Raw genomic sequence first — 14,012 nt, forward strand, 5'->3', positions numbered from 1 at the left:
AACAAAATCCTCTCAAATATATAGGCAAAAAGGGGAGCCAAATAGACATTCGACCTCCAACCAAAACCAATCAGGTTTGGGGAAATGAAAGGCCAAAAGACAACACAGCAGCCCCCCCTAAATTCTGCACAGAAAATAGGAAGCAAAGCCACGGGAAACCCAGCCAGCAAGCCATGGGAAAGCAGCGAGAGAGGGACCCGAGGAGCCAACACAGGAAACGGGGCAGAGGAGTCACGGGAAAGCAACCAGGGAGAAGAAACGAAAAGACAACCAGCCCATAGCATTGAGTCACAAGGAAGAAACCAAAGAGGCACAAGAATAGGAAGAGACAAACTCCACTCCACATACCTTTATGATTTAATGAGCTAGGAAGTGCAATTATTCCTCTAAATAATGAGCTAAACTTCAGCTCAAACATTAATGAGCTAGTACCAACTAGAACCCAATTTTTTTTAGCTCAAAACCAAGCAGCCAAAGCCCAGGCGAGAACAGCCAAGGCCCCAAACCGAGAACAACAAGCAGCCCAAGGACAAGGACCCAAATGCAAGCAAACCCAAGCCTTGTCATGCGCAAGCACTTCCTACCATGATCATTGGATAGCTTTTAAAAAAAAACATAAAACACAACTAATATTGTTCACATTACATCAAAATAAAATAAGACAATATAAATACATCAAGGAGAAGTTGATGAGCAAAAGTGCACGTCTAGATGAAATCGATGATTATATGCAATCAGATGAACCAAGGATATCACAGGTCAATTATAAAGGCTTGGAAACAACAAATGTGAGATGTAATTAGATGGCGACAAGAACTAGAGAAGATACTGTAGAGGTTTTGACGTTGTGGCTACATAGAGGCAACCCCATATTAATGTGAGTTGATGTTATGTTGAAGTCGCATAGTTGTGGAGTGCCAACAATGAAGCTTGAGAGCAAGAATTGATGATGAAAAATCAGCAAAGGTGGTGAAGGCCAGGAGTAGAATGGACAATGATACCACTACAGTTTGCGTAAGTGTTAGTGGCAATACCCAAAAGTCAAAAGAACCAAAGTTCTAATACAATGAGAAAATGTGGCCAAGAAAAGTATAATTCTCTTCTCATTAATACCGAGTAACAAGTACACGTCTGTTTATATAGAATTTTCCAAGAACAGAAAAGAAAACCAGCCTGCATCAGAATATGATGACTTAAGAATATATGCAATATTACAATTTAAAACTATACATTTAAATATAATAAATATCCTAATGTACTATATGTAATCTGATTTAAATCATGGACTATCCAAATGTGGTTGCAAAGTCAGTCTATGTACATTTTCCAACAATTATTTGTAGTGATTTGATTAAGAATTTTGAAACTCTTGGAAGCTCAACTGTAAGCACAACTGCTAAATGCTTGATTTTGATCATCAATCTTTATATTCTTACTTCTCATAGATTAATTGATGATTAAATTTATTGATATGAGACTGAACGTATGTACTTTCTTGCTTGTGGGCAAGTAAAACTTGTAGAGCTTGGTGGAAATGCTCTGTTCATATTCAAAAACTTAAAATTGAGCCACAATCTTATCATGATTTTTTCATCAAAATAGTTGATTAAAGTCTCATTCGTCAATACAGGGATCAAACAGTTTTTTTTACTATTTGTTCCTTTCTTACTTTACTCATTTGTCTTGAACATAGTTAAATTACCATGAGTGACTTCTGAAGACCTTTCTTGTATAATCAGTTCATCATTGTTTATGAAACCCAAATTCTTTGAGAAAAAGTTAATTTGTGTTGTACTTCATCATAATCATCATGCCCTTTATGACTACTTCAATTTGTAAGAATAAAATGCTCGCAGGCGTTACAGCACCACTAGCAATGAGCTTGATGAGTGAACAATGTAAGTAATCCAAGTGATCAAGCCTGAAGAAGCTGCCTATATTTCATACTTAACTGGATTTGCACTTCTTCCGTTTGTTTGATGCAAGCAGATCCTACATTTATCATACTTGAATTTTGCATCTTGCCTACACTAAACTTGTTTTGGGCTGCAGAAAATTCCACAGTGAAATTACTGCTCTTTGGTTGGTGTCCTTCCATCTGGGGTCATGACAACATCCAAACCTTGTTCTTTTATTGAAGGGGAGTGCTATTTCGTGAAGTTTACGGATGTGATTTTTTTCTCTCTTAAGATTTTTCGGTCTTGTATATCAGTAATCTATGAACTGCAAATCTTCTTGAACTATTGAATACTGTTCATATTTAGCCTTTTGGCAAATAAATTCATTTAGAGGTTATTTGATCCAAAATAAATGCATCATTAGTTAAACTGATTTCATTTTTTTACATTTTAATCTTTAATTTTGATTTTCCATCTTTATCAATTTCTTCTTTACTACTTCGATTGACACCTTTCTTACCTCTCTTCACCACTTTGGCCTACAAAATTACTAGGGGCAAGGCTAATACACCGAAAACTGCTAGTATGGCCCTCAAACACAGAAATATTTGGAAAGGATTTGTCTGATAACCTATGCAATAGGGAAATAGGCATGGTTGGATGAAAAAAATGATTTCATCCCAATTTATCACTTTCAAATGAAAATTTTATTTGTGCCTGTAGATAATCTTATATGGGATTCCATTAATTCATTTATTTATTTACTTTTGTCTTTCTGTTGCCACATAGATGCATCGATGGCCCAAACATCCCATCATCTCTTTGAATTTTAGCTTAAAATCCACTTGCGGGCATTGTTGTTTAATGTCGTTTTTCTTCTAAAGAAGACTTGACAAGCAATGAGTCTTGTCAGTATGTCACTTGTCAATTATAATTTTGTTTGTGATGTCTAAAACCTAGGGCCTCTACCACATCCCAATATGCGTGCTCTACTTGCACCAATACGCACAGTCAGCTGCATTCCAAGGAAGCTTTTTCAACCTTTTGCATATTGATCAGGTAATGTCCACTCAATCTTGCTCGTAATGAAATAATTGAGATCTAAAGTCAAAGAAAGGGCCCAACTTTCTTGCTTTTTTTCTTCGTAGGCTGTTTTTTATTTTGTTAACAGATGCTGCTCATGCATGCCTATATCTATATTTAGCGTCATATTTTGACCACTACTACTTCCGTAGGACTGAACTTGACTTGAAGATCAAAGATCTTTCCAAAATTGGATCAGTTTTTTTGTCTTGTAACAACTCACATTGAAGAAAACAAGCCACACTTGCTTAAATCAAATTTGAATTGAGCTGAGCTTGTATAGAAATTGAAATAGCAGGATGGAATTGCATATATATATATATATATATATATATATATATATGCGTGTATACACATTTATACATAGACTTATATTTGTTTTATTTCATTTTTGCCTCTACATATATGTATCTTTTGTACTAAGTTTTTTTTTTAAATGTTTAAATCGATTGAAATTAAATATTTTTTTTTCTTGTATTGAGTTATTTGAAATTAACAAAACCATCTGTTTTGAATTCTGGTCAAATGGAGTCTAGCTTAAGATAAAATCAGATTGGATGATGCTGGGCCTGGGCCGATCTTGAGCCAAGGTCAAATAACATGAGATCGACTGTTCAAAGTCTTACCCTTTTACCAGTTTATTATGGAGCACAGGTCTTTAACGCAATTGAATGGTTGTATTCAGAATCTTTGAATTGTCCCATGGCCATAAGTCATAACTACTCTTAATACAGGACACCAATCCTTTATTTCTGAACTCAGTTTCCATTCCACTATTTCATTAGGAGCCATAAATGTTAGTGCTGCCACTTTTTGATGACTGGATCAGCCAGAGGTCACAACAATGAATCTACTCAAAACATTGAATCGAAGATAAAGTTGACTGATAGTGTCTCTCAAAGAATGATAAAGTGTTTAGATAGAAAGTAGGGAGCAATGAAGGAGGTGGTTGCATTAATTAGAGACTATCAATTAGTTGATTGAGTGCTATTGCACCTCTAATCAAAATGTTAGAGAGAGAAAAAAATATTGAATTACTTTTGTATGAAGAGTTCTGCTGAGAAAATTGAATTTATGCTGAGCCAAGCAGACCAATCTACTAGAAACTCTCTTTATGTTAAAGATGTGAATATTTAACTTTAAAAAAAAAAAAAAACATTAGAGGTTTAAAGATGTGATTGCCTCACATGCCCAGGGATTCCCTTTTATAGGCGCTCCTTTATTTAGCAAAGGGTGGCTCCACCATTTTGGTGGCTTCCACATGCATAATCGGGCTCCATCAATGGAGTGATCTTTCAGAGTTCCATAATCATTTTCCTGCCACACGTCATGCACCTAGCCAATGAAAGTGAGGGTAGTTATAACCAATGTTGATGTCAAATTTATTTGGACTTGGTTCAACCTGACCTAGACTTCACAATCAACACCGCTGGTTTCGATTAAGAGGTATTGGAATGATAGTTTTGTTAAGATTTTGAGCAAATCATTTTATTAGGATAAGCACAAAATTAAAAATATTTATAAAACAACAACATCAAGTCTTTATCCCACTACGTGTGGTCGACTACCTGAATCCTTTTCTCCATTGTGTTCCGTTAAGGATCAAATTCTCATTTAAATCTAATAAAGAAATGTCATTTCTAATATTTTCTAATCATGTCCTTTTAGGTCTATCTCTACTTTTTTTAACATAAACAAATTCTAATAGATTTACTTTCCTAACCGAGTCATCGGAAGGCTGTCGTTTTATGTGACCAAACCATCTAAGGTGACTATCTCTAATCTTATCTTCCACTAGAGCTACTCCAACCTTTTCATGTATATGCTCATTTCATATTCTATCTTTAAGAGTAAAGCCACTCATCCACTCGAGCATCCTCATCTCTGCAATACTTAACTTAATATTATGCTCCTCTTTTAATGGCCAAAATTCTGCACCATAAAGCATTGCAGGTCTCACCACCATCTTATAGAATTTTAATCCTAAGTTTGAACGAGACTTCTATATGCACAGAGCTTCCCAAGTGATTTTTTTTTCTATAGAAATGAGTGAAATGAAGATGCCTCACATGAAGAGTCGTTCTTTCTCACTCACTCACATCCTTATCTACTTTAAACAACGAATCAATCCGTCATGGAGGCTTATACGAGCACGCGGAGCCAAGCCTTGTTCGATTTTGCTTGCGAAAAACTTGCTCGTGCCGGTGTTTCTAGTTAGGGCTGGCCGGTTCAATTGAATCGACTGAACCAACCTTTACTATGTTGGAGCACTATGATTTGGGAAATTGGGAAAAATGGTTGTTTATTACTATGCAGGGAAGGTTCTAGAGGAAAGATGGTACATATTGAAGGGGAGAGCATCATACATGATTTATCAAATAGATTTTATGTTTTACAATATGTATTAGTGTCAAATCATGCCATTACAAGAATAATAGTAGACATTCATTTCGAGGATACAAAATTCAGTGGAATGTGCATTATTGGCGTTGGTGGATCCATCATAATTTGTAACATTTGTGATTTAGATGTTTGTGGCCCTCTAATCTTATATTCCATTAGAGCTATTCCAACCTTTTCACGTATATGCTCATTTCGCATTCTGTCTCAAAGAGGAAAGCCATTCATCCACTGAACATCCTCTTCTTTGCTACGTTTAACTTAATTTTATGCTTCTCTTTTAATGGCCAACATTCTACGTCATTTAGAATGGAAGGTTTCAGCACCATCGTATAGAATTTACCGTTAAGTTTGAGGGGTACTTTTCTATCACACAATAAGCCCGATGCATTGCTTCACTTCAACCATCCAACGTGAATTCTACTAATAATATTCCCATCTTTTTCACAATCACTCTGAACAATAGACAACATATGTCTAAAACGAGTACTCTTATTAATGACTTGATTGTCCAAAGTCACGATCTCCCCAATAGATCTATTATTTCTAAAATTACCCTCCAATGTATTCGGTTTTAGATCTACTCAAAATGAAAACCTTTAGACCTCCAAGGTTGATCTCCAAAATTCAAGTTTACGTTCAACTCCCTCTCTAGTCTTATTAATAAGAAGAATATCATTAGCAAAAAGCATACAACAAGGTACATCCTTTTGAAAATGTATAGTAAGAACATTCATGACTAAAACAAAAAAAAAGTGCTTAAAGTTAATCCTTGATATAATCCAACTAAAATAGGAAAATACTTGGTCAAACCACCTTGTGTTTGAATGCAAGTAATAACTTAACCATTGACTTGAGTATAAGTATTATTAACCTCTTTTTTTATTTTTTCTAGAAGTCTCCATAGCACTCTTCTCTTGGAACTTTATCATAAGCTTCTCTTGGAACTTTATCATAAGCTTTCTCTAAATCAATAAATATCATCTGTAGATCCTACCCGACATGGATCCAAATTGATTTTGAGAAATGTTAGTATCACGATGTAACATATACTTAATAATTCTCTGCCTTAATTATAAAATATGACATATTAAATTAATTCTTCTATAATTCGCACACCCTTGTGCATCACCTTTGTTTTTAAAAATATGAATCAATACATCCTTTCTCCACTCATCTGATATTTTTTAGTTTTTAAAATAATATTGAGAAGTTTCGTAAGCGAAGAAATTCCTTCATCTCCAATGCATTTTCACATCTCTATTGGAATATCATCATATCCAACAGTTTTTTCGCACTTCATTTTTCTAAAAGCTTATATAATTTCAATTTTATAAATACGCCAATAAAAATAAAAATATATATTTTTATTTAGAGTGTTAAATTCTCTAAAGTCAATCAAATTCTCACATTTTTATTAAAAAGTTTATCAAAATATCTTATCAACCTTTGTTGAATATCTTTTAATAAAAATATTTTTTTTGATTTTCATTTTTAATGCACTTCACTTTAACTAAATAATTACTTCTCATATTACTTCGTTTGGCTAACTTATACATAAAATTTTCGCCCTCTTTAATATCTAATTTATTATATAGACCATGAAAAATTAATTTTTTTGCATCACATATTGCTTTCTTAGATTCCTTACGTGCCTTATTATATCTGTTACTTTTTTTTTTTTGAGATTTTACATCTAAACTAATATTATAACAACAACAACAACATCAAGCCCTTGTCCCACTACGTGGGGTCGGTTACATGAATCCTTTTTCACCATTGTGTCTGGATAAAACTAATATTATAACAAATCTTTTTATTTTTTATCTTTTCTTACACATTTTAATTCTATCACTAACTATTTTTATTATTGATAGTTTTTTTTACTTAAAACACATCATTTGCAATATTTTTAATATTATTAGCTACTTTTTCTCGCATGATATTAGCTTTCTTATATACAATTAAAATCTTAAGATCTTGAATCTTATTCTTAAAATATTTTTATTAGTATTTCTTAAACGTAGTCATGTAATTTTAGGACAATATTTTACTTTATTTTTTATATTATGTCAATTTATCTTAAAGTCTAAAACTAATAAATAATGCTGAGTACATAAACATTTATTTGGAATAACTTTGCAATCTTTGAAAATCTAAACAATTTATTTTTGTTATAAAAAATAATCAATATGAGTTTTACTATATCAATTCTTATAAGTTATGTGATGCTCCTCTATTTTCTTAAATAAGGTGTTATCAATTATAAAATCATAAGCCAAAGAAAAATCTAATATGATCCTACAACTTTCATTAATCGATTCAAATTTATAACCATCATTAATGTTTTTATTTTAAAATCTCCTCCCTCTTTATTAACATGTTCATTTAAATTTTTTCCGATAAAAACATTCTTCAAAATGTATATTTTGTTTTTTATTCTTTTAATTTATTTTGTTTTTTTCAAGAGGCATCTTTTGTATTAATTCTTTTAAATTATTTCAAAATTTTAATTTTGAATAGATATCCAAACCTGAGGAGCACAAGCACTTATAATATTGATAATCTTAGCATCAACAGAAATATTTAAAGTTATAATTTTATTTCCAATTCTATTAATTTCTATAATATTATTGTTTAAACTCTTATCTATAATTACACTTACATCATTTCTAGTACGACTCCTATCTGAATATATAATTTAAACCTAAACTATTAATCACCCTATTATTCGCTCCAAATCATTTAGTTAACTGAATGATAAGAATATTTATCTTTATATAAATCATAATATTTATTAATTTTATTAATTTGCTTTAAGAACTTATATTTTAAGTTCCTATCCTAATTTTAATTTCATGAATTATTTTTTTTGCTCACATTCGTTCGTGATGTGGGAACCCTTATTTAACATTATACCCGGGCGCTAGTTCAACAGCCCTTACACACTTCTCATTGTATTCATGTCATACAACTTGTCGCTTCCGGAGAACGCTATAGCATAACATAATATATTAAATAATTTATCATGATTATTCGACAAGTTTTATATTGGCTCTCGACTACCTAACGCCCTCGAGCCTCACGAGCATTATCAGCCTCGAATTCGAGCGATATTAGGCTGGAAGATTAAAACATTTAGTATTAATTTTTAAGCGGGATTAGGCGGGTTAAAATTTAATAAATAAAATAAAAAGTATTTTAAAAATATTAATAGTGAATTGAGCCAGCTCGTGAGCCACGCCTCAACCAAGCTTGAACTTGAGCTCATTTAAATGAGTTCAAGTTTGAACTCGAGCTCGACTCATGAGCTCAATAAGCTCGGCTCGCGAGCTCATAAATGAGTCGAGCTCAAGCCGACTCGGCTCACTTACACCTCTACATGACAGCGACAATGTTTGGGAGGAAAAAAAAATAAAAAACTAAAATAGAGGGAGAAAAGAAAAGGATCATGCAAAAAAACAAAGGAATTAAGGAAAAACAGTGCGGTAATATTTTGATAAGGTGCAAGAATATGATGAAAGAAATATTATGATGATTTCATAAACATTGGGAAGTTACCATTGAAGAACTTTCACCAGGAGAATTCTAGTATTAGTTAAATATTATTTATATATTATCTCTCTTATATTAATTTCTCTTTTAAATCAAATGCACCCAATATCACCATAAAAAGAAAAGCTCGATTAACAAAATTCAAATAAAAGAGAAATAGTATTTTTTATGCCCCATTTTATTTACACACAAGCTTGGCTACTCTACAGTGGATCACATCCTCTCACTCACCCATAAATTAAACTTAAAGCTATTATCTTGACAGAACCGCATAAATCTTATTATCTTCTTCTCATGTTTGATCTCTCTATTGCGGAGGAAGAGGAATCTCTGCTTGAAGATGTTCGAGTTGAACATCTTCGACCAGTGTTGGAGCTCGAGGGAGAAGAACCTCCTCCCGTTGTGCTAATATTGTCGAGTCTCCCGCAGAAGTTGAAGAATCTCGTTCTGAGATTCTTTCATCTTTTGAATTCGCTCCTCTAGGGAAGGTCCAGAGGTTCCTTCTCCAGCAACGTTTTGTCCCCCAGGATAACAAAATGTAGATATTGGGCGTCCATGATTCATAAATTGGTTCCTGGATTGATGGGAGTTGGAGCGAGAAGCTCCCAAGATACGATTGCTATGTCTGTTGGCTATTGAAGTAACACTTGAAATTGTGGGATAATGTTCCCACAGACAGCGCTAAACTGTTGCGGGCTAGAATATACGCGGCGATAGAGTTAGAAAGTTTTCGTCTCAGCGTTGTACAAATATCTAGCACACAAATAGAAGGTGAAAGAACACCAGGATTTTTACGTGGAAAACCCTGGAAAGGGAAAAACCACGGGGCCACGCCCAGTTGAAAGAATTCCACTAGTGTTTGCTTGAGGTACGAGAGGCTGACTCATCCTTAAAATTTAGGATGATCAGATTACAATGATTCACTCCCAGATTGAAATTCAGTTATAAACAAGTTTTGTATTCGAGCTGAATTCCTAAGTCACTTGGAGATTAAACAAAATTCCGGCGTTATTTGGAGATCGGGCAAAGTTTCAGCTCCACTTGAAAGTTGGGCAAAACTCCGGCATCACTTGGAAGTCGAGCAGAATTCCGGCGTCACTAGAAAGTCGGGCAGAATTCCGGCATCACTTGGAAGTCGGACGAAACTCCGGCTTCACTTGAACGTCAGGCGGAACTCCGGCGGTGATCGAGGAGGAGCTTTTTCCCTCCTCTTCTCTTCTTCCCCTTCTTTTCTCTTCTTGCTTGGGTCCCCTCTTAAGAGAAATGAGGTGCTATTTATAGTTTTTGAGAATGGCATGGCTAGTAAATAGGAGGAAGATCGAGGGTAAATGTGGAGTGGTTTGGATGGACGGCCGATATTGAATCCCTTGATCGTGGACCGTTTGACAGACATTTAAAGGTCTTAATGATATCATAATTCGGCGAACTTGGGCTCGTTGGATTCGTCTCGCCGAGCCGCTCGATTCGACTATAAGCATGTCATGTTTGGAAACCATTTGGTAATCCAAATTGTGCTTTGAACCTTCCAATAGCACTTCAAGTCTTTGATTAAGACTTATTTGGGCTCGGATTGAGTTGAATTTTGGTGTTGTTGGGTTTGTATTTCCGATAAGCTCAATTTGATTGTAAGTTCGCTGAAATCGGAGTTCAGATGATCCCAGATTTAATTTTTGAAGCTTCTGACCTGATTTTGCCTCAAGATTCATGCCCGATCAAAATAATTTTTTGATGACATATCAATTGGCGATATTGGGTGAAATTGATTTTGATGAATAACATTTTTTATGCCCCATTTTATTTACACAATCATGGCTACTCTACAGTGGATCACATCCTCACACTCACCCATAAAATTAAAGCTATTATTTTGACAGAACCGCATAAATCTTAATATCTTCTTCTCATGTTTGATTATTTTACAAATTCGTAATATTCGCTCTTGGCAGAATATTACAAAAAAAATGGGTCTACACCCTCCACTCGAATGGAACAGGACAATCACTAGTTAACATTAAGTTAACACATTTGAGGGCATTGATGCAGTATTGATGGTTATAGGTGATGAGGTCAGTTATCACTTTACACAGTGTAAAATACTGTTACCATTGGATTTTATATTCTGCCTTTACCTGCAACTCTAATTTGTTAGTGCATGGCCATGCATTGCTTGCTCAAACTTATCATTCCCACTTAGAACGCTGCAGTTCTCCTCGCCTTTTGATATTTAGTGGTGTAAGTGTTCACAATACTAGATACTGCAGAAAAGGAAAAGGATGGAGGAGGTTTTGCCTCTATGTGTATATTTTAAACCAGCCAAAGCTTTTTGAATGCTGATACATCTTATCATATCCGTCCAGTCAAGATCATGCGTCTCTCTTGCGTGGGCCAAACTGATTCCTTGTGTTTGGTGTGTAGGCCCCTAGATTGCTTGATAGAGACTCCACATTTTTTCTTCTGTTCTTCAAGTATTGCTTTGAATTTGATTGTAACAATAATTCATTGGCACTGTTTGTTTCCCTACTGCGTCTGTTTGTAGCTATTGATCACCCTTTTTTAGAATGTTTTCAGGTTTATTGGCTCTTTGATTTGATTTGATGCAAAATAGATTTTTTTTAAAAAACCTGTGGTGTCGGTAAAATTTTATTTTGTTTGATTTGATGTGTATTGTTTTCTAATGTGAAGTGGCTGCAATGTAAATTTAAACTTTGTTTCAGAGTATATATTTATGGTTATAGAGATATGCGTGAATTTCAATGGTTAAAAAAGTAAAAATATTATTTCGGACACCTTTATATTGGTTTCTTGAGAAATACCTGCTTAGCTTAATGTGCTACATTTTATTGAATTAGTCTATTCTAAGGCTTTTTGTGGGACGACTTTCTTACTGCTTCTTAAAGCAGCTTTTAGAAACCGGAGCCTAAGACTTCATTTTGCATTATATCAGGTGCTTTTTATTCGTTGGTTGCTTTTTAAGAGGTTTGTATTGGAAAAGCTAATTTTGGATTCCGGAAAAAAGTTATTTTTAGAATGAAATTTTGAAGATATTTGCTAGAGTTTTATATAAATTAGTTCAGCAAAATGAAAGAATTGTTTAAGCTTGCTCAACTGGTAGTGATGTTCTTTTCTCCATTTGTCGATCTTGGGTTCAAACATGGGATTTTTTTTTTAGTTTATGCATTGAATATCGGAAGTAGTGATTTCATTTGCACTTGAATGAATCAAGTCTTTTTGGAATACACATTTTGGACTTGTTTATTACTTTTTTTAGTTGAGGAATAATGTGATTTGATTTCTCCCATTTTTTGGTGAGGAGAAATTGATAGCTTTTTTTTTAGTTTCACTTGGTATTTGAGTCATGGAGAGATTGAAGTTGGTTTTGTGAAAATGTAAGTATGTTTTACCGGATTGAAATTTGTGAGAGATTGATGTTGGTTTTAGTAGCAATTGAAATTGGCTAATTTGAATAAAATTGTGACTTGATGGCTTCCTATTATGCTAATTTGGTCATTTTGTGACATCAAAACAGATGTCTGTAAGTGTATAAATTATTATGTGGAGACACCAGACGTTGTTTAGAGATCAATCAGAAAATGTCTTGTCACTTTTTTGCTAAATATTGGTGTCCAGTACTGTTGGGTATCAGGTGATGCAACGTGTCTGATTGGCCTACGGACTCTGATGTTTGCACAGAATAATTTCTCCTATAATTGGCTTGAAATTTGGTTTCAACAATTTTTTTTGGTTGAACCATTGAGAAGAAATTGGTAGCAAGAATTTTTGATCAGTTTTCAAGTCAATTTTGAGCCGAGTTGCCTTGAAATCAAACATAACGAGCCTTAATATAATCATTCGAGCCTATTTTGTATTTTGACCCGATTTCAAATCAACTTGAAATCGGATCATCACAAACCCTACATGTAGAACACAATTTTTAGTTAGCGACGAAGAATAGAATTATATGGATAACATAATATTTTTTGAAATAAATCAAATTTATGAAATTAATCCATTCTATTTACATTAATAACCTATCAAATGCTATGAGTTTTAAATTTCAATTCAAAATTATTAATTTTTTTCCCCAAATTAATAAGTAAGATATATCTTTTTTTATTAAATATGAATGAAATCATACATTTATTCATACTCATAAAAATATTGTTAAATTGTCATTAATCTGGCTTCGTCCTTATCTGCAACATTTGTTTCCTATTTTTCCGCATCAGAAATTATTTTTTAATTGGGATATGCCAAAAATGATAGGTTGGATCAGATCCCCAAAAAATGTGGCTTCCTCTAAATAAATGATTAATTTTTGGGGGATAGCACCGCGTATTTTTGGGATTTGTTTATTAATTTTTCTTTAGAACGTTGAGATCAATTAGAATGCATCTTATTATTATTTTTTGTTGTATCATGGCTCGATATGGTACTGTCGCTAGATATAGCTAATGTGGTTGTATCTGATTTGCATCCATATGAGAGTTACGGAGAGATTATTAGGTGCGGAGTTCAGACTGAGAGAACTGTTTGCACAAGCATTGTTCAGCGTTAGGTACCGGAACTCGGTCCCGTTGGATACTGCTAGGTACGTAATGTTTGTGTGAACGGTGTACACTTTGGATGATTTTTTTATTGTTTTTTTAAAACAAATTTTTAGTTTAAAAATTAAAATTTTTATACTAAAAAAATTATTTAAGAAGGAAGAAAATCGTCCCCAAGAAAGTCTAAACAATAGATCAAATTTTTAAAATGAGCATCTTACTATTAGAATTTAGTTGTAGGAGTAGAGTCAGATATCTTTGAGCAAAATCGGAAAAGTAAATAAAAACCGAAAAAAAAAAAGATAAATCATGGCGAAATGGTGAAAAGGTTTCACGGTTTCTTCAGAAACCAAATTTTTTTCTTTAGAAACAAGTTTAAAACAAATTTCCTTAAATAACTAGCAATCTCAATTTAGTTCAGTGGATTAAAAACAAAGTTTAAAATAGGAATTTATTTTAAATATTAGTCATAAACTTAATAAATATTAGAATTGAGATTTTTTAATTATAAAAAAGATTAGTATAAAGCAAT

General features: G+C 33.4%; 1 long non-coding RNA gene across 3 annotated transcripts in view; it reads left to right on the forward strand.

Moving 5' to 3' along the window:
- LOC110115166 overlaps nucleotides 1–11,452 on the forward strand; it is a 30,851-nt gene extending 19,399 nt beyond the window's left edge. Inside the window, exons 2-5 of one of the 3 annotated variants that reach the window (XR_003702247.1) lie at nucleotides 1,857–1,898; nucleotides 2,053–2,957; nucleotides 10,883–11,002; nucleotides 11,086–11,452. This is a non-coding gene — a long non-coding RNA (uncharacterized LOC110115166). Of the gene's footprint in view, nucleotides 1–1,856; nucleotides 1,899–2,052; nucleotides 2,958–10,882 lie in introns of all 3 variants that reach the window. The other 2 variants (XR_003702248.1, XR_003702246.1) reach the window with 2 other exon arrangements.
- Nucleotides 11,453–14,012: the final 2,560 nt, after the last annotated feature.

The sequence above is a fragment of the Dendrobium catenatum genome, unplaced genomic scaffold (assembly GCF_001605985.2).
Source record: "Dendrobium catenatum unplaced genomic scaffold, ASM160598v2 fragScaff_scaffold_1220, whole genome shotgun sequence".
NCBI classification, from domain to species: domain Eukaryota; kingdom Viridiplantae; phylum Streptophyta; class Magnoliopsida; order Asparagales; family Orchidaceae; genus Dendrobium; species Dendrobium catenatum.